The sequence below is a fragment of the Cryptomeria japonica genome, chromosome 5 (assembly GCF_030272615.1).
Source record: "Cryptomeria japonica chromosome 5, Sugi_1.0, whole genome shotgun sequence".
NCBI classification, from domain to species: domain Eukaryota; kingdom Viridiplantae; phylum Streptophyta; class Pinopsida; order Cupressales; family Cupressaceae; genus Cryptomeria; species Cryptomeria japonica.
Genome location: NC_081409.1, coordinates 149,126,382 through 149,139,666, shown reverse-complemented (window position 1 = coordinate 149,139,666; position 13,285 = coordinate 149,126,382).

Genomic DNA, 13,285 nt, shown 5'->3' with positions numbered 1-13,285 from the left:
CAAGCTCTGATACCACTTGTTACAAGTGCGGTTGACGTTGCACCAAAAGATGGACCTATTAATGCTAGATACAACCAATAGACTTATAGAATCCACAAGAGGTAGTAAAGCCATGTCACAAACCCGAGCGCTATGCTACACAACACAAGAAGACAAGGGTACACACCTTGCAACAATAACAACTTTCTTCTTTTCACACTTCTTCTCTGCCCCTTAAAGATGTATACATTCAACACACATAAATTCTAATTATCATCCATACGCCGCACTCAATTACAAATAAATGACATTTATTTATACATGACATCAACCTTATCAAGGTTGGCTCAACACTCATCACCTAATTATAAAAATATAACCAGACACTCTACAAAATAAAATGCAGACCAAGCAATGTCGGCTAAGACATAGCACAAACCCATATCACACACCTCAAATGTGAAACACCTCCAAGAATTATGCATCGAACATCCGTAACACGCTACAACCATTTGGACGATCACAAATATGAAGAACACTAAGATATCAAAGAAAATAATCAATTACGCACACAACGATCAATGCGGACCACCATCACAAAAGGCACATGATCCAAAAACATCCACAAGCATAATGAATTACCACTGCAATTGTAGGCATTTGACTGAATCGATAAATGATTGATTGGTGAATGTGATGAAGAGATTGAGATTCATGTTTGATGACTAAGACTAGTATTGTCATTGATGGCAACAACGTTTTTGTAGTCATCTAAGTCTTGGAAGCCAACCGGTAAGGTTTAACCGGTACAAAAAATAGTTTAACAGAGAACCGGTAATTAGGACTCCAACCAGTAAACAAAAAATAGAGTTGCATTCATGCAATCGATACGGGCGATTGATGAAGAGTTGGATGATGAGGTTTTAAAGAAATGATGGAGATAGGTATTTGGAGCTATGTTCTTGATCACATTGGTCGATTCAACCGGACAAGCGATATTTGATGTACAGAGCAAAAATTCTAATGAACACTTAACTGGTAGTGATAAAGTCACTTAAATCAGTAAAATGACACAAGTTTTGTTTTATTTTTGGTTTGTTATGTCGATGGCCGACACAAGTTCGACATGCAATGTTAGTTTGTCTAGATTCATTGAACCTAGGAAATTGTTCCAAGGTTGTGGCCGACTAAGTTGATGTCTATAAAACGTGTGACGAGTTATGAGATAGATATGTGTATGTTGATGAGATTGAAGGTGAATATTGAGATTCTGATTGTGTGGTGATTAGTGAAGCTTTGTATTGATGTGTTGTTGAATTTTTGAGGATCTGAAGTGGATCTTATCAAACATAGAGGTGTTATATGAAGATCATTTGAACTATTGTTATCCTAATAGTTACATCAACAAAATCCCTTAACCGGGTAGGTCCTAACAGGCCTTACATTATAAATCCCTTAACCGGGTAGCTCTATATCAGAGTCTTAAATCCTCTTGCGAGGTTGATCCTAATAGGTCAAAGATCCTAACATGGCTAATAATTTAAATCCCTTAACCGGGTGACTCCTAACTAGGTCTGCTCCTAACAGGGTATATTTGTAAGACCTTAACCGATCAAGATTTCTATTCTACAGATAGTGAATCTTGTGGGTAACTCCCACTATAGTTTTTCCCTTTTGGGTTTCCACATATAAATTTCTTATGTTATGTGGAAATTGTTTTATTGGGCATTAGCTTATGTGGTGATATTCCTCTTAAGCTTGTTAAGTTTTAAGTTGTTTAAGTTGGTGATCAGATTCATATGTTTTTATTTGCACTGATTCACCCCCCTCTCACTGCCTTACAAGTTTATCAATTGGTATCAAAGACAAACTTCTTGGAGGTTTAATTGCTTGAGAAGGATTTCTAAGGCAGACATGGGGGATATGAGTTATAGAGAGATGTTTAATAAACTTGCAGAAACTAAAGAACCCCTAGAAACATTGAGAGGCAAGTATAAAGCTTCACTTGCTAAGAGAAGAGAACTAACTGAACAACTGTTGGAGTTTTCTGAGAGCAGTTCTTCTGATGAAGCAAACATAGGTGCATTGGTTGGTGAGGTGGAGAAACTAAATGATGAGAAGACTAACTTGAAGAGAGAGCTAGAAGCCCTAACCATCTGGATGAGTTAGGAACTTGAAGCAAGGAGGGAAATAGAAGACAAGATCAAAGAGAAAGAACATGACATCTTTAAGATAAATTAGGAAAATGACACTCTATATGCACATTGGAATGACGAAAAAGAATAAAAAGAAGAAATAAAAGAAGCATTGATATGGAAATATCTCTTAGAGATACTCTTATGAAAAGTAATGAAGACCTTACACAAGAACTTGTTGATGCTAATGAGAAGCTTACAAAGTTTAACAAACCTTATACCGTGCTTGATGAATAGATCTAATCTCAAAGGATGACCGATGATACAACTGGATTGGGTTACAATACATTTGAGAAAGGTGAGCCTTCAGGTACAAAGGACAACATGCATGAAGGTAAATTTGCGCCTAAGATTCAGAAACCCACTGGTAAGAAATCCTATAAGCTTGTTTGTTTCAACTGTCATAAACCAGTGATAGTCTTGATACTTAATGTTAAGTACAGATGCCAAACTAATAAGATGAGAGGGGGGGGGGGTGAATCATACAAACTTAATCTTCCATAAAAACATCAGATTCAACCTCGGTAACCTATACATCAGTAATATAACCAAAACTACTAAACATGCAAACTCAAAAGCATATAAACATCATAACACTCATAACACCAGATTTAACGTGGAAACCCAAATAGGGAAAAACCACTGTGGGATTTCGGACCCACTAAGAAATATACTCTTCTAGAGTATGCTCGGTTAAAAGAAAATCCTATTAAAGATTACAAACACATTGCTAGATGTGACCCGGTTAAGGGATTTCCCTCAGATCTATTAGGATCTTCACCTTGTTAGAAGTGACCTTGTTAAAGGATTTCAAACACTCAATCAGAATGTCACCTTGCTAGAGGGTTTTATAAATAAGACTATTAAGTCCACTCGGTTAAGAGATTTTCTGTCACTTTACAAAATAACAATAATAAAAATCTATCTACAACTTCACATCTAAAATGCTAAAGTAGATTCTTATTTGCTCAATACAATATAGACACAGAACTAATCTTGTCCATCTACTGGGCTCTATATTTTGTTATTCAAAACATGTCTTCAAGCTTCTGTGCTCGGTAATCACTATGTAGCATCCTTGTGCATACACTTGCCCACATACATTGTTTATCAACAGTTCCTTATTTATAAATAATAGCTTAACCGCTTAATCTCCTTGATCATATTTCCCATGATCAATCATAGCCATCAGATCTTCAAACTTGACCAGGTTCAATGTATCCTTCGATCTGAAAATGTTTTACCCAACCTAGGAGCTTGCATACATTTCTTGGAACTTGTGCTAGTGTATTGCGGTTCAATCTGAGCTGTAGATCTTCCTGCCGATTTTGCTTTGCCATAGATTCTTTAACAAACTTCATTCATGGCATACCAATCATTTAATCATAGCTAGCTCATCAGCTTCCTTCATTAAATAATGCTTTTATTCATTCAATGCATTTTGTTATTACTTTGTTGCAACTCGGTAAATACTAAACTTCACTCGGTAGACATTCTGCCTTCATTAACCGATAGAGATAACCTTAGGGTTTACCGACTAGGTTCTTTGCTCGGTAACATAGTATAGTATTATCCTTACAATCAATAACATATGTATGATATCAAAACAATCTAAACATCATGATCTCATCATTGTCTAACTCGGTAATAGTTGCCCATTGAATAACTTATTCCTCCCCTTATTCATCATATTCTTTATGTGTCTTTTACCGACTTCTTTATACTCTTCAAATCATACTTCTCAAGCTATGGCAACATCATACTGAATTAGAATTTCAATTTCTTGACATCAATGACAAAATAATAATATTAAGACAGTAAAACATCCTTAATCAGTTTTATCCATAATCATCAACAACCTTCTCAATATCCTTATTGAAATGCCAACAATCTCTCCTTGTCTGTTATAATGCCAAAAGCCAACAACCAGGACATACTGCTAATGTTTTTAGAATCAGATCTGATATTACTAATGGTTATAGACCTAATACATATCAAGGATATAATCCTAGAACCTTTAATGGTTATTGTTACACTTACAACATGCATGGACATAGAGCTATTGAGTGTAGGTATGAAGCAAATAATCTGGCACCTCACATGAGTCAGAGGTCTAGTGGTGGTTGGCAAAGAACCTTTAATGATCAGAGAAGTCCTAACTGGAAGAGACTCTATGATAACCAGTCTAGCCCTTATGAGATGGAAAAAAAGGATGAATATGGTTTGCACAATTTGTCATAACTACAGTCATGTAGATATGAACTGCAGAAGAAGAACTGGAAGAGGCAATGCTAGACCTTGGAGAGAATCTGGTATGGCTTGTTATCATTGTCATAAACTGGGACATATTGCAAAGTTTTGCAGAGCAAAGGTGAAAAAACCGGTAAATCAATCTATTGACCGAAAAGCGAAGATGAAATTTGATGTGGAGGAGACTAGAGATGAAATGAATAGAATATGGAAAAATAAGGATGATGAGAAAACTGAAGAGAAACCATCTGAAGACCCTATTTCTTCACCTAGTGTGGAGAACCCTTCATCGACAAACTAAACTGTTAAAAAGCTTTAGGGGAGCTTAATGTTAGATCTATTTCAAAACTGTCTCAAAGACCATGAGGTATGTTAAATCTATATACTTTGATGCATTATGATATTGTGAAGTGATTTTATGATCAAACCAATAGGTTTGATGTGTTATGAGAACATGTAGTATGTTGGAAGATATTTTAGGGTTTTACTGATAATGACATTTTATGCGGTAGATAATGGGCAAATAAAAGGAACTTTTTGAATGTTATTTGTCACATTCAAATCTTGTGAGCACATGAAGAGCTAATAGAGAAAAGTAGAGTTTGTGTCTACAATATCGACAAAGATTTGAAGTGATCTGGTGTGATTTGTGATCGACAATTGGTGAGAAAGATTTGATGGTGTTTGGAACCCTAGTGTAGAAGTGGTAAAATGTATTTATCTAGAAATCCTGTTATCTTCTTATCTATTTGAATCATTGAAGATGTACACCCCTCATCTAGTTGATGTTACTGATAGACCCCATCCCAAATTTAAGAGGAACCCATTTAAGTCTGAGGCAATTGATCCCGTCGGAGCCCTATTCAGAGTTCCTTATGGTGTCTTACATGTTGAAGATGTTAGATCATTTTATCATTGCAAACTAGAGGATCTTGGTGTTAGATACTTGATCAGTCCCAAAGACACTGAGAGGGGGGGGGGGGAATTGGTGTCTAATTGGTAAACAAGAGGTTTAAACTTGTTTGCAGCTTTATAACCCAAATTAGTATACTGGTAAACAAATAATAGTGCAATAAAGAGAAACAAAAGTATAACCATCAATGCACACCATAACACAGATATTTTTGGCGAGGAAACTCAGAAGGGGAAAAACCTCGATGGGATTTGTGACCCACAATATTTACTCACTAGCCAATATGAAAAAATATTACTTATACAATAGGGGCCTTCACATGCAGGAAGGCCAACAGCCTAGAGCTCACTGCTCAATCACAAAAAGGAGTCTCACTGACTACAATTGGATGGTTAAATCCAATGAAATTGTACTGCTCAAAATAGGATATGCAATGCTGGATTTGTAGGTCTCAGGGACAACTGAGAGGGGGGGAGGGTGAATCAGTTGTCTAATAAGTTTAAACCAAAATTTTATTAACCAACTTAATGCTTAATACCGGTAAGACAGTTAAATGTGCCGGTAAACAGTGTTAACAGGAAGTGCTGTATCGGTAAGAATTAATGCATGAAACATAAGCACAAACTCAACCACAACACATGACACAAATATTTGTACATGGAAACCCTGTAAGGGGAAAAACCACGGTGGGAAACCTTACCCACAATCAGATGATACTACTGCAGATAGTAAGTGTACAAAGAGGGGTCTGCACATGCAGAAAGGCCAACAGCCTAGAGCTCACTGCTCAAACACAAATGGGAGTCACACTGACTACAGTTGGATGGTTAAATCCAATGAGAATGTACTGCAAAAAATAGCATCTTCATATGCTGGATTCAGTACCGGTGTAATGCTGATATGCTTCTACAAAAACCTAACTTCACCTTCAAATGATGTCTTCGTGTATATCTCTGCTTGATCTCACATATATCCTTAAATCTTTTTCACATTCCACATTTGATCTTACAAATAAAATCTTACATTTATACCATACCCTAAGACCAATTTTAGTAGGTCAGCTCTACAAGATATCACAATAAAACATTTTACAAATAATACAATATCCGATGCAATAACCGATTGAACATGTCGGCTTAATGCTTTTATAACAATAATAAATCATCTCCATAGCATGCCATGCTGATCTGGAAAAGATAAACCTGTCGGTGTAACCCTAGATAACCTGGACCTATTTGCCGGTAAAAGCAAATATGCAAATAAGAATATACCAATGATATTACTTCAAGGAAAAGTGTCCACATGATGTCTTCAACATTACCAAGTGTCTTCCATGTCATTGCAGGTACCGGTGAACATTATATCCTGCCAGTTAGCCATATACCGGTGATTGTTTGAATAGTTTACTGATTGCCGGTGAATGTTGCTGGATCTCCAAAGTAGGTGTATTTAGCAGGTGTTGACATCAATGACAAAACCATACCAAAATACCAACAATCTCCCCCTTTGGCATTGATGGCAACACAAGATGGAAAAACCATCAAAGTGCCAAAATTGAAATGCCAAGTACAAAAACCAATTCTCCCCCTAGGAGTAATATGTGTTTATACAAAGATTTATTTACAATACCAATCTCTCCTCAAAAAGATAATGCATTTTTCCATATATTTTTCCTTAATGTTTTTCCATATATCTGTCCCCCTTTGACATCAAATGCCAAAGTCACAAAAAGGTCAAGTTCATACAAAATACCAACCAATTCAATATACCAACTACTCCCCCTGAGAAGTAGCTCCCTCCTCAAATATAGGAATAAAAGATTTGTCCATTTAATTATGTCGGTTGATGACAATCATCAACTGTCTAAGTCTCTACCGGTGGAGGTAAGACTCCGAGCTGATCTCTGAGATACTCAAAAGTTTCCTTAGGCAAAGGTTTTGTAAAAATATCTGCAAGCTGTTCTTTAGTATTCACATAAACCAGTTTTATTTCCTTTTCTTCAACTTTTTCCCTTAGAAAATTCAGTTTGATAGAAACATGTTTTGTTTTAGAATGTAATACTGGATTCTTAGATATATCAATTGCTCCAGTGTTATCACAATATATAGTAATAGGTTCTTTGCATTTTACCTTTATGTCTTTCAACATTTGCTTAAGCCAAAGTACCTGTGTATAGTTTGTTGCTGCTGCAACATATTCTGATTCTACTGTTGATAAAGATGTACAACTCTGTTTCTTACTTAACCAAGAAACTAATCTCTTTCCAAGAAAGAATGCTCCTCCAGTGGTGCTCTTTCTATCATCCACATCTCCTGCCCAATTTGCATCTGTGTATGCATATAGATCAAAATTTTCATCTTTAGGATACCATAATCCAAGATTTGTTGTGCCTTGTAAGTACTAGAAAATCCTTTTTACTGCTGATTCATGATTTTCCTTGGGATTACTCTGAAATCTAGAAACTATACATACTGCATTCATAATATCAGGTCTGGTTTGTGTCAAATACAGTAAACCTCCTATCATAGATTTGTATCTAGTTGGATTAATAGGTGTAGATTCATCCCTTTGAGATAATTTGTCATTTGTAGTCATAGATGTGCTTACCGGTTTAGAGTTCTCCATCCCAAATTTCTTGAGTAGTTCTTTCAAGTACTTAGATTGACTCAAACATATGCCTTTATCAGTCTGTAAAATCTGCAATCCTAAAAAGAATTTTATTTCTCCAATCATAGACATTTCAAATTCATGCTGCATTTTAAGAGAAAATTCTTTGCATAATCCATCTTCTCCTCCAAAGATTATATCATCAACAAATACTTCCATAATCAAAATGTCATCATTAGTTACTTTGTAATATAAATTGCTATCTGCATTTCCTTTAGTAAAACCAATTTTTAAAAGATACTTATCCAATCTTGCATACCAGGCTCTTGGAGCTTGTTTTAGTCCATACAGAGCTTTTCTTAATCTGCAAACCATATCATTGTTATCCTGTCAAAGAAAATCCATCAGGTTGTTCAATATAGACTTCCTCTTCAAGATCTCCATTAAAAAATGCACATTTAATATCCATTTGATAAACTTTGTAATCTTTGTGAGCTGCAAAGGCCAAGAATAATCTAACTACCTCAGTTTTGGCTACCGGTGCAAAGGATTCATTGTAATCAACTCCTTCTTTCTGAGAATATCCCTTACACACTAGTCTTGCTTTATTCCTGACAACCTTACCATCTTCATTGAGTTTGTTTCTAAATACCCATTTGGTTCCAATTACATTTTTATTTTCAGGCCGGGGAACTAATGTCCAAGTATTATTTTTCTCAATTTGTCCTAATTCTTCTTCCATAGCTTTAATCCAAAATTTATCTTCACATGCCTCATTGATAGATAATGGTTCAATTTGAGAAATAAGACATACTTATTCATTTGCCAATCTTCCTCTTGTCATGACTCCTTTAAATTTGCTTCCAATTATCTGATCTTCAAAATGATTCAGTCTTACATACTAGGGTGTCTTAGTCTGTTGTTGTTCTTCAATTACTATGGTATCCGTGTGGGAGAAAAAGTGACACTAAGCAAACATGCCCTAATCTCACTTTCAACCACACACTTGTGGAATACGAAAGAGCCTAGAGGTATCACACAATTGGCTACTTCTTCTTGTGGAAGAGAGAGCCAGGGGCTACCTATTAGGATTTCTTTTCCTTTGTTGCAATTGAAAGATGAAATGATGCAAGTTCAATCCCTAACCCCAAAGTGCAAGTATGAACTAATAACGAGATTGCAGAATTGAACTTAAATAATGGAAAGCTGTAAATACAAGGATAAGACAAGAATGCAAATGCGTACCCAGAGTTAAAATCTGACTGAAAATGTTCGGGACGGGGGAGTGGGTGCCACGGTCCTGATTCTGCCCCTGAAACTGCTCCAAAAACTGTTGTTTTGCACTCTGGAAAAAGCTGTCAAAAATGCTGAAAATGCTGTCTGTCAGGAGGACCAGGGCGCCCAGCGCCCCTTTCCCAGGGACCAGGGCGCCCAGCGCCCCTGTCCTGGTAGGACCAGGGTGCCCCACGCCCCTGTCCTGGTCTTTTGCTCTGAGATTTGGTGTGAAGTTCGGTCTCCGTCTGCTTCTTCCGGATCTGTAACTTGCGGCGTCGTCCGAATTTCGAAACCTGCACTTATATCTGAAAAGGTATGGTGGGCGGCTATATAGGGTTTTGCCTTAGTCAAACCCCCGCTTCGGTGATTTCCACCTCCACGAATAGCCAAGTTGTATTGTAAAATGTATTGTGTGTGCAGACCTAGTGTGTGTGCAAGGTACTTAAATGCAAGAAAGCAAACTAGAGCAACCTAGAAAGTAAAACCTAATTGCTTGTAAATGATAATGTAAATGCTCTAAATCAAGATGCAAAGTGATCTAAAGCATGAATAAAGGATATATTAAAGCTTATGCAAAGACATGAAAACAACATGAAATCATACCCAACCCTTAAGGGAGGAGTACAAGCCAATCTTCAGTCGGTAATCTCCTATTGTTCTTCAATGTCTCCCAAGCCCCAAATGAATGAAATTGATGAATGCTTGATGGAAGGATGTTGAATGTTGTTGAAGTCTTCAAAGATCTGCTCTTTCGCTACCTAGAAGGTCCTTGAAACCAAAATTCGGATCCTTTCAAATGAAGAAAGAGAGCTCTTATGTATGAAACCCTAGGTCTTAATTTCAACTTTAGGCCGACTTAGAGATTGAATCTCCCACCAATTTCTTGGGGTTAAGCTTTATTTTATGATTGGATCGCGCTCCTAAAATTTCGGGAAAAATGTCCGAGACCATGTTGCACTCTGGGCGCCATGGTCCCGACAACTTTTCACCAAATTTTTAGGACTGTCGGATATGATGATTTTAGAGAGAATCCCGAAGTTACAGGTGATTTCAAGATGTTTTGACCCCCGAAATCAAGCCCCCAAGTTCAAAATAGGACCTAATTAGGGTTTTTGATTAAATGATGTATAGGAGGAATAAAATGAAAATGGCACACTTTAATGAAAGGGCCCAACTTTATGATATGGGAGATGATAAAATAGAACCTTAGACCTAATTAATTTAATTAATTAAGTGCTAAAGGGGAAATGTAATGTAAAATGCAAAATGCACCAAGGCGGGTGCTAAACTAGGTGTGAAATTGTACCACCCTAGCAAGTGCATACAATTTATGACGCTACAGTATCCTCTGATGATACCGGAGTAACTAGATCATCATTCTGTACTGGTGGATTTAGTGTTGGTTCATTTGTCATAATTTTGGTTACCAGTTCAGAGTCTATATACCTTGAAGTTCCTCTGAATTGTTCATCAATCTTTACATTTGTACTCTCAACAATTTTCTGTAATCTTTTATGAAAGCATCTATAAGCTTTACTCTTAGATGAATAACCAAGATATATTCCTTCATCACTTCTAGGATCAAACTTGCCAATATACTCATCTCTTCTAATATAACATTTACTTCCAAAAATTATGAAATACTTAAGAGTAGGAGCATTACCAAACCATAGTTCATGAGGGGTTTTACTGGTTTCACCTTTGATGTGAACTTTGTTGAATGTATAGACAGCAGTGCTTACTGCCTCTCTCCAGTACACATGTGGTAGATTTGCTTCTGATAACATACTTCTTGTTGCATCCAAAATAGTTCTATTTTTCCTTTCAACAACTCCATTATGTTGTGGTGTTTGAGGTGCTGATAACTGTCTTTTGATTCCATTTACTTCACAGAATGTATTAAAATCTCTTGATGCGAATTCTCCTCCTTGATCTGATCTTAAACATTTAATTTTCTTACCGGTTTCATTTTCAACCATTGCTTTGAATAGTTTGAACTTCCCAAGTGCTTCTCATTTTTCCCTAAGAAAAGTAACCCAACACATTCTAGAATAATCATCAATAATTAGCATGAAATATCTATCACCTTGTAAGCTTTTAGTTCTAGCCGGACCACATAAATCAGTGTGAATTAAATCAAGAGCATTATTGGATTTTTCTGGAATACTTTTGAAACTAGTTTTAACTTGTTTTCCAAATTGACATTCCTTGCAAATTGTATTATGAGGTTTCATAATTTTAGGTAGATCTCTAACTGCCTTAGAAGTACTGATTTTTACCATGCAATCAAAATTTACATGACATAGTCTTTTATGCCATAGCCAACTTTCATCTATATGTACAATTAAGCATGCCTTTTCACTGTTATTCAAATGAAAGATATTACCTCTAGTCTGATTACTGGTTGCAATTTCCAAACCAGTTCTATTCATGATTTTGCATTTTCCATTTTTAAATTGTAACTGAAAACCTTTCTCAACTAATTGACCAACACTTAAAAGATTATGTTTGAATCCTTCAACATCGTAAACATTGTCAGTGTTATGTTTACCATCAAGAGATATTGAACCCTTACCTTTGATTGAACAGGCTTTGTCATCTCTGAATCTTACTAAACCTCCATTGTATTCTTGAAAGTTCAAGAATTTGCCTTTGTCTCTAGTCATGTGATGTGAGCATCCTGAGTCAATAATCCATTCATCCTTTGATTCAACTTTAGCTGCTAGGGCTTGTTCTACCAGTTGAGCAATAGGTATCAGTTGATCTTCTGTTATAGCAACAAAGACCCATCTATTGTCTGCTAGATCCTCATCAGAATCATCAGTCACACCTTCATCAACAATGTAACAAGATTTATCTTTGTTTTTCTTAAATCTGTATCTCTGATATTCAGGATTAGGTTTCTATGTCCTTCTAGCTTCTTCTCTTAGTCTAGCATGTCTATCAGGGCATCTTGAAGCCATATGACCAATCTTATTGCAGTTGAAACATTTAAAGGGTGCTTTACCTTCATACTTACTTCCAATTGGACCTTTTGGCATTTTCCTTGCAAATAGTGCTTCAAGTTCTTCAAGCTCTTCATTCTCCTTCCTGGTTTCTTCAAGTTCTCTTGCATAAAAGGCTCTCCAGTCCGATTTGTCAAAAGATGGAGCAGATGATGTTGATGCTTTGAAGGCCAAATCAGTTTTTATAGTAGCAACAGGACCAAATTCCTCAATTTCAAAAGCTGAAAGTTTTCCAATCAATGTATCCCTAGTTACTAATGTATTAGGCATTGTTCTGAATTCATTAATAACAGTAACCTTCATTTTATATGCCAGTGGCAAACCTCTTAAGATTTTTGAAACAATCTCATCTTCACTCAAGGTTCCTCCACAACATTTGATACCTAAAACAATTTCATTTACTCTTTCCATAAAAGCAGAAATTCTTTCATCTTCTTCCATTTTCAGATGTTCATACCTGACTCGAAAGCTTTCAATTTTTGCAATTTTGACTATGGAATCCCCTTCATTCAGTGTTTCCAAATGATCCCAAATAGCTTTTGTAGTAGATCTATCTGATAATCCCATGATTTGTTGATCTGATAATGCGCTCAAAAGTGCTTCTCTTGCTTTGCAATCATTTTCTTCATCTTTAGCTAAAGTAATAGGAGTAGGCTGACCAGCTATAGCATCAGTATAACCATTCTTAGTGACTTCCCAAATGTCTTTACCAATGCAATTCAGATGTGTCTCCATTCTGATTTTCCATATTCCATAGTTGGTTCCATCAAGTTTAGGACTATCCTTTCTGAAATAATTAGTAGACATTGGATCTCCTCAAGTTGTTAAACTTCTGCAAAAAAGAGGACTAGGCTCTGATACCAATTGTAGGTCCCGAGGACAACTGAGAGGGGGGGGGGGTGAATCAGTTGTCTAATAAATTCAAACCAAAATCTTAGTAACCAACTTAATGCTTAATACCGGTAAGACAGTTAAATGTGCCGGTAAACAGTGTTAACAGGAAATGCTGTACCGGTAAGAATTAATGCATGAAACATAAGCACAAAGTCAACCACAACACA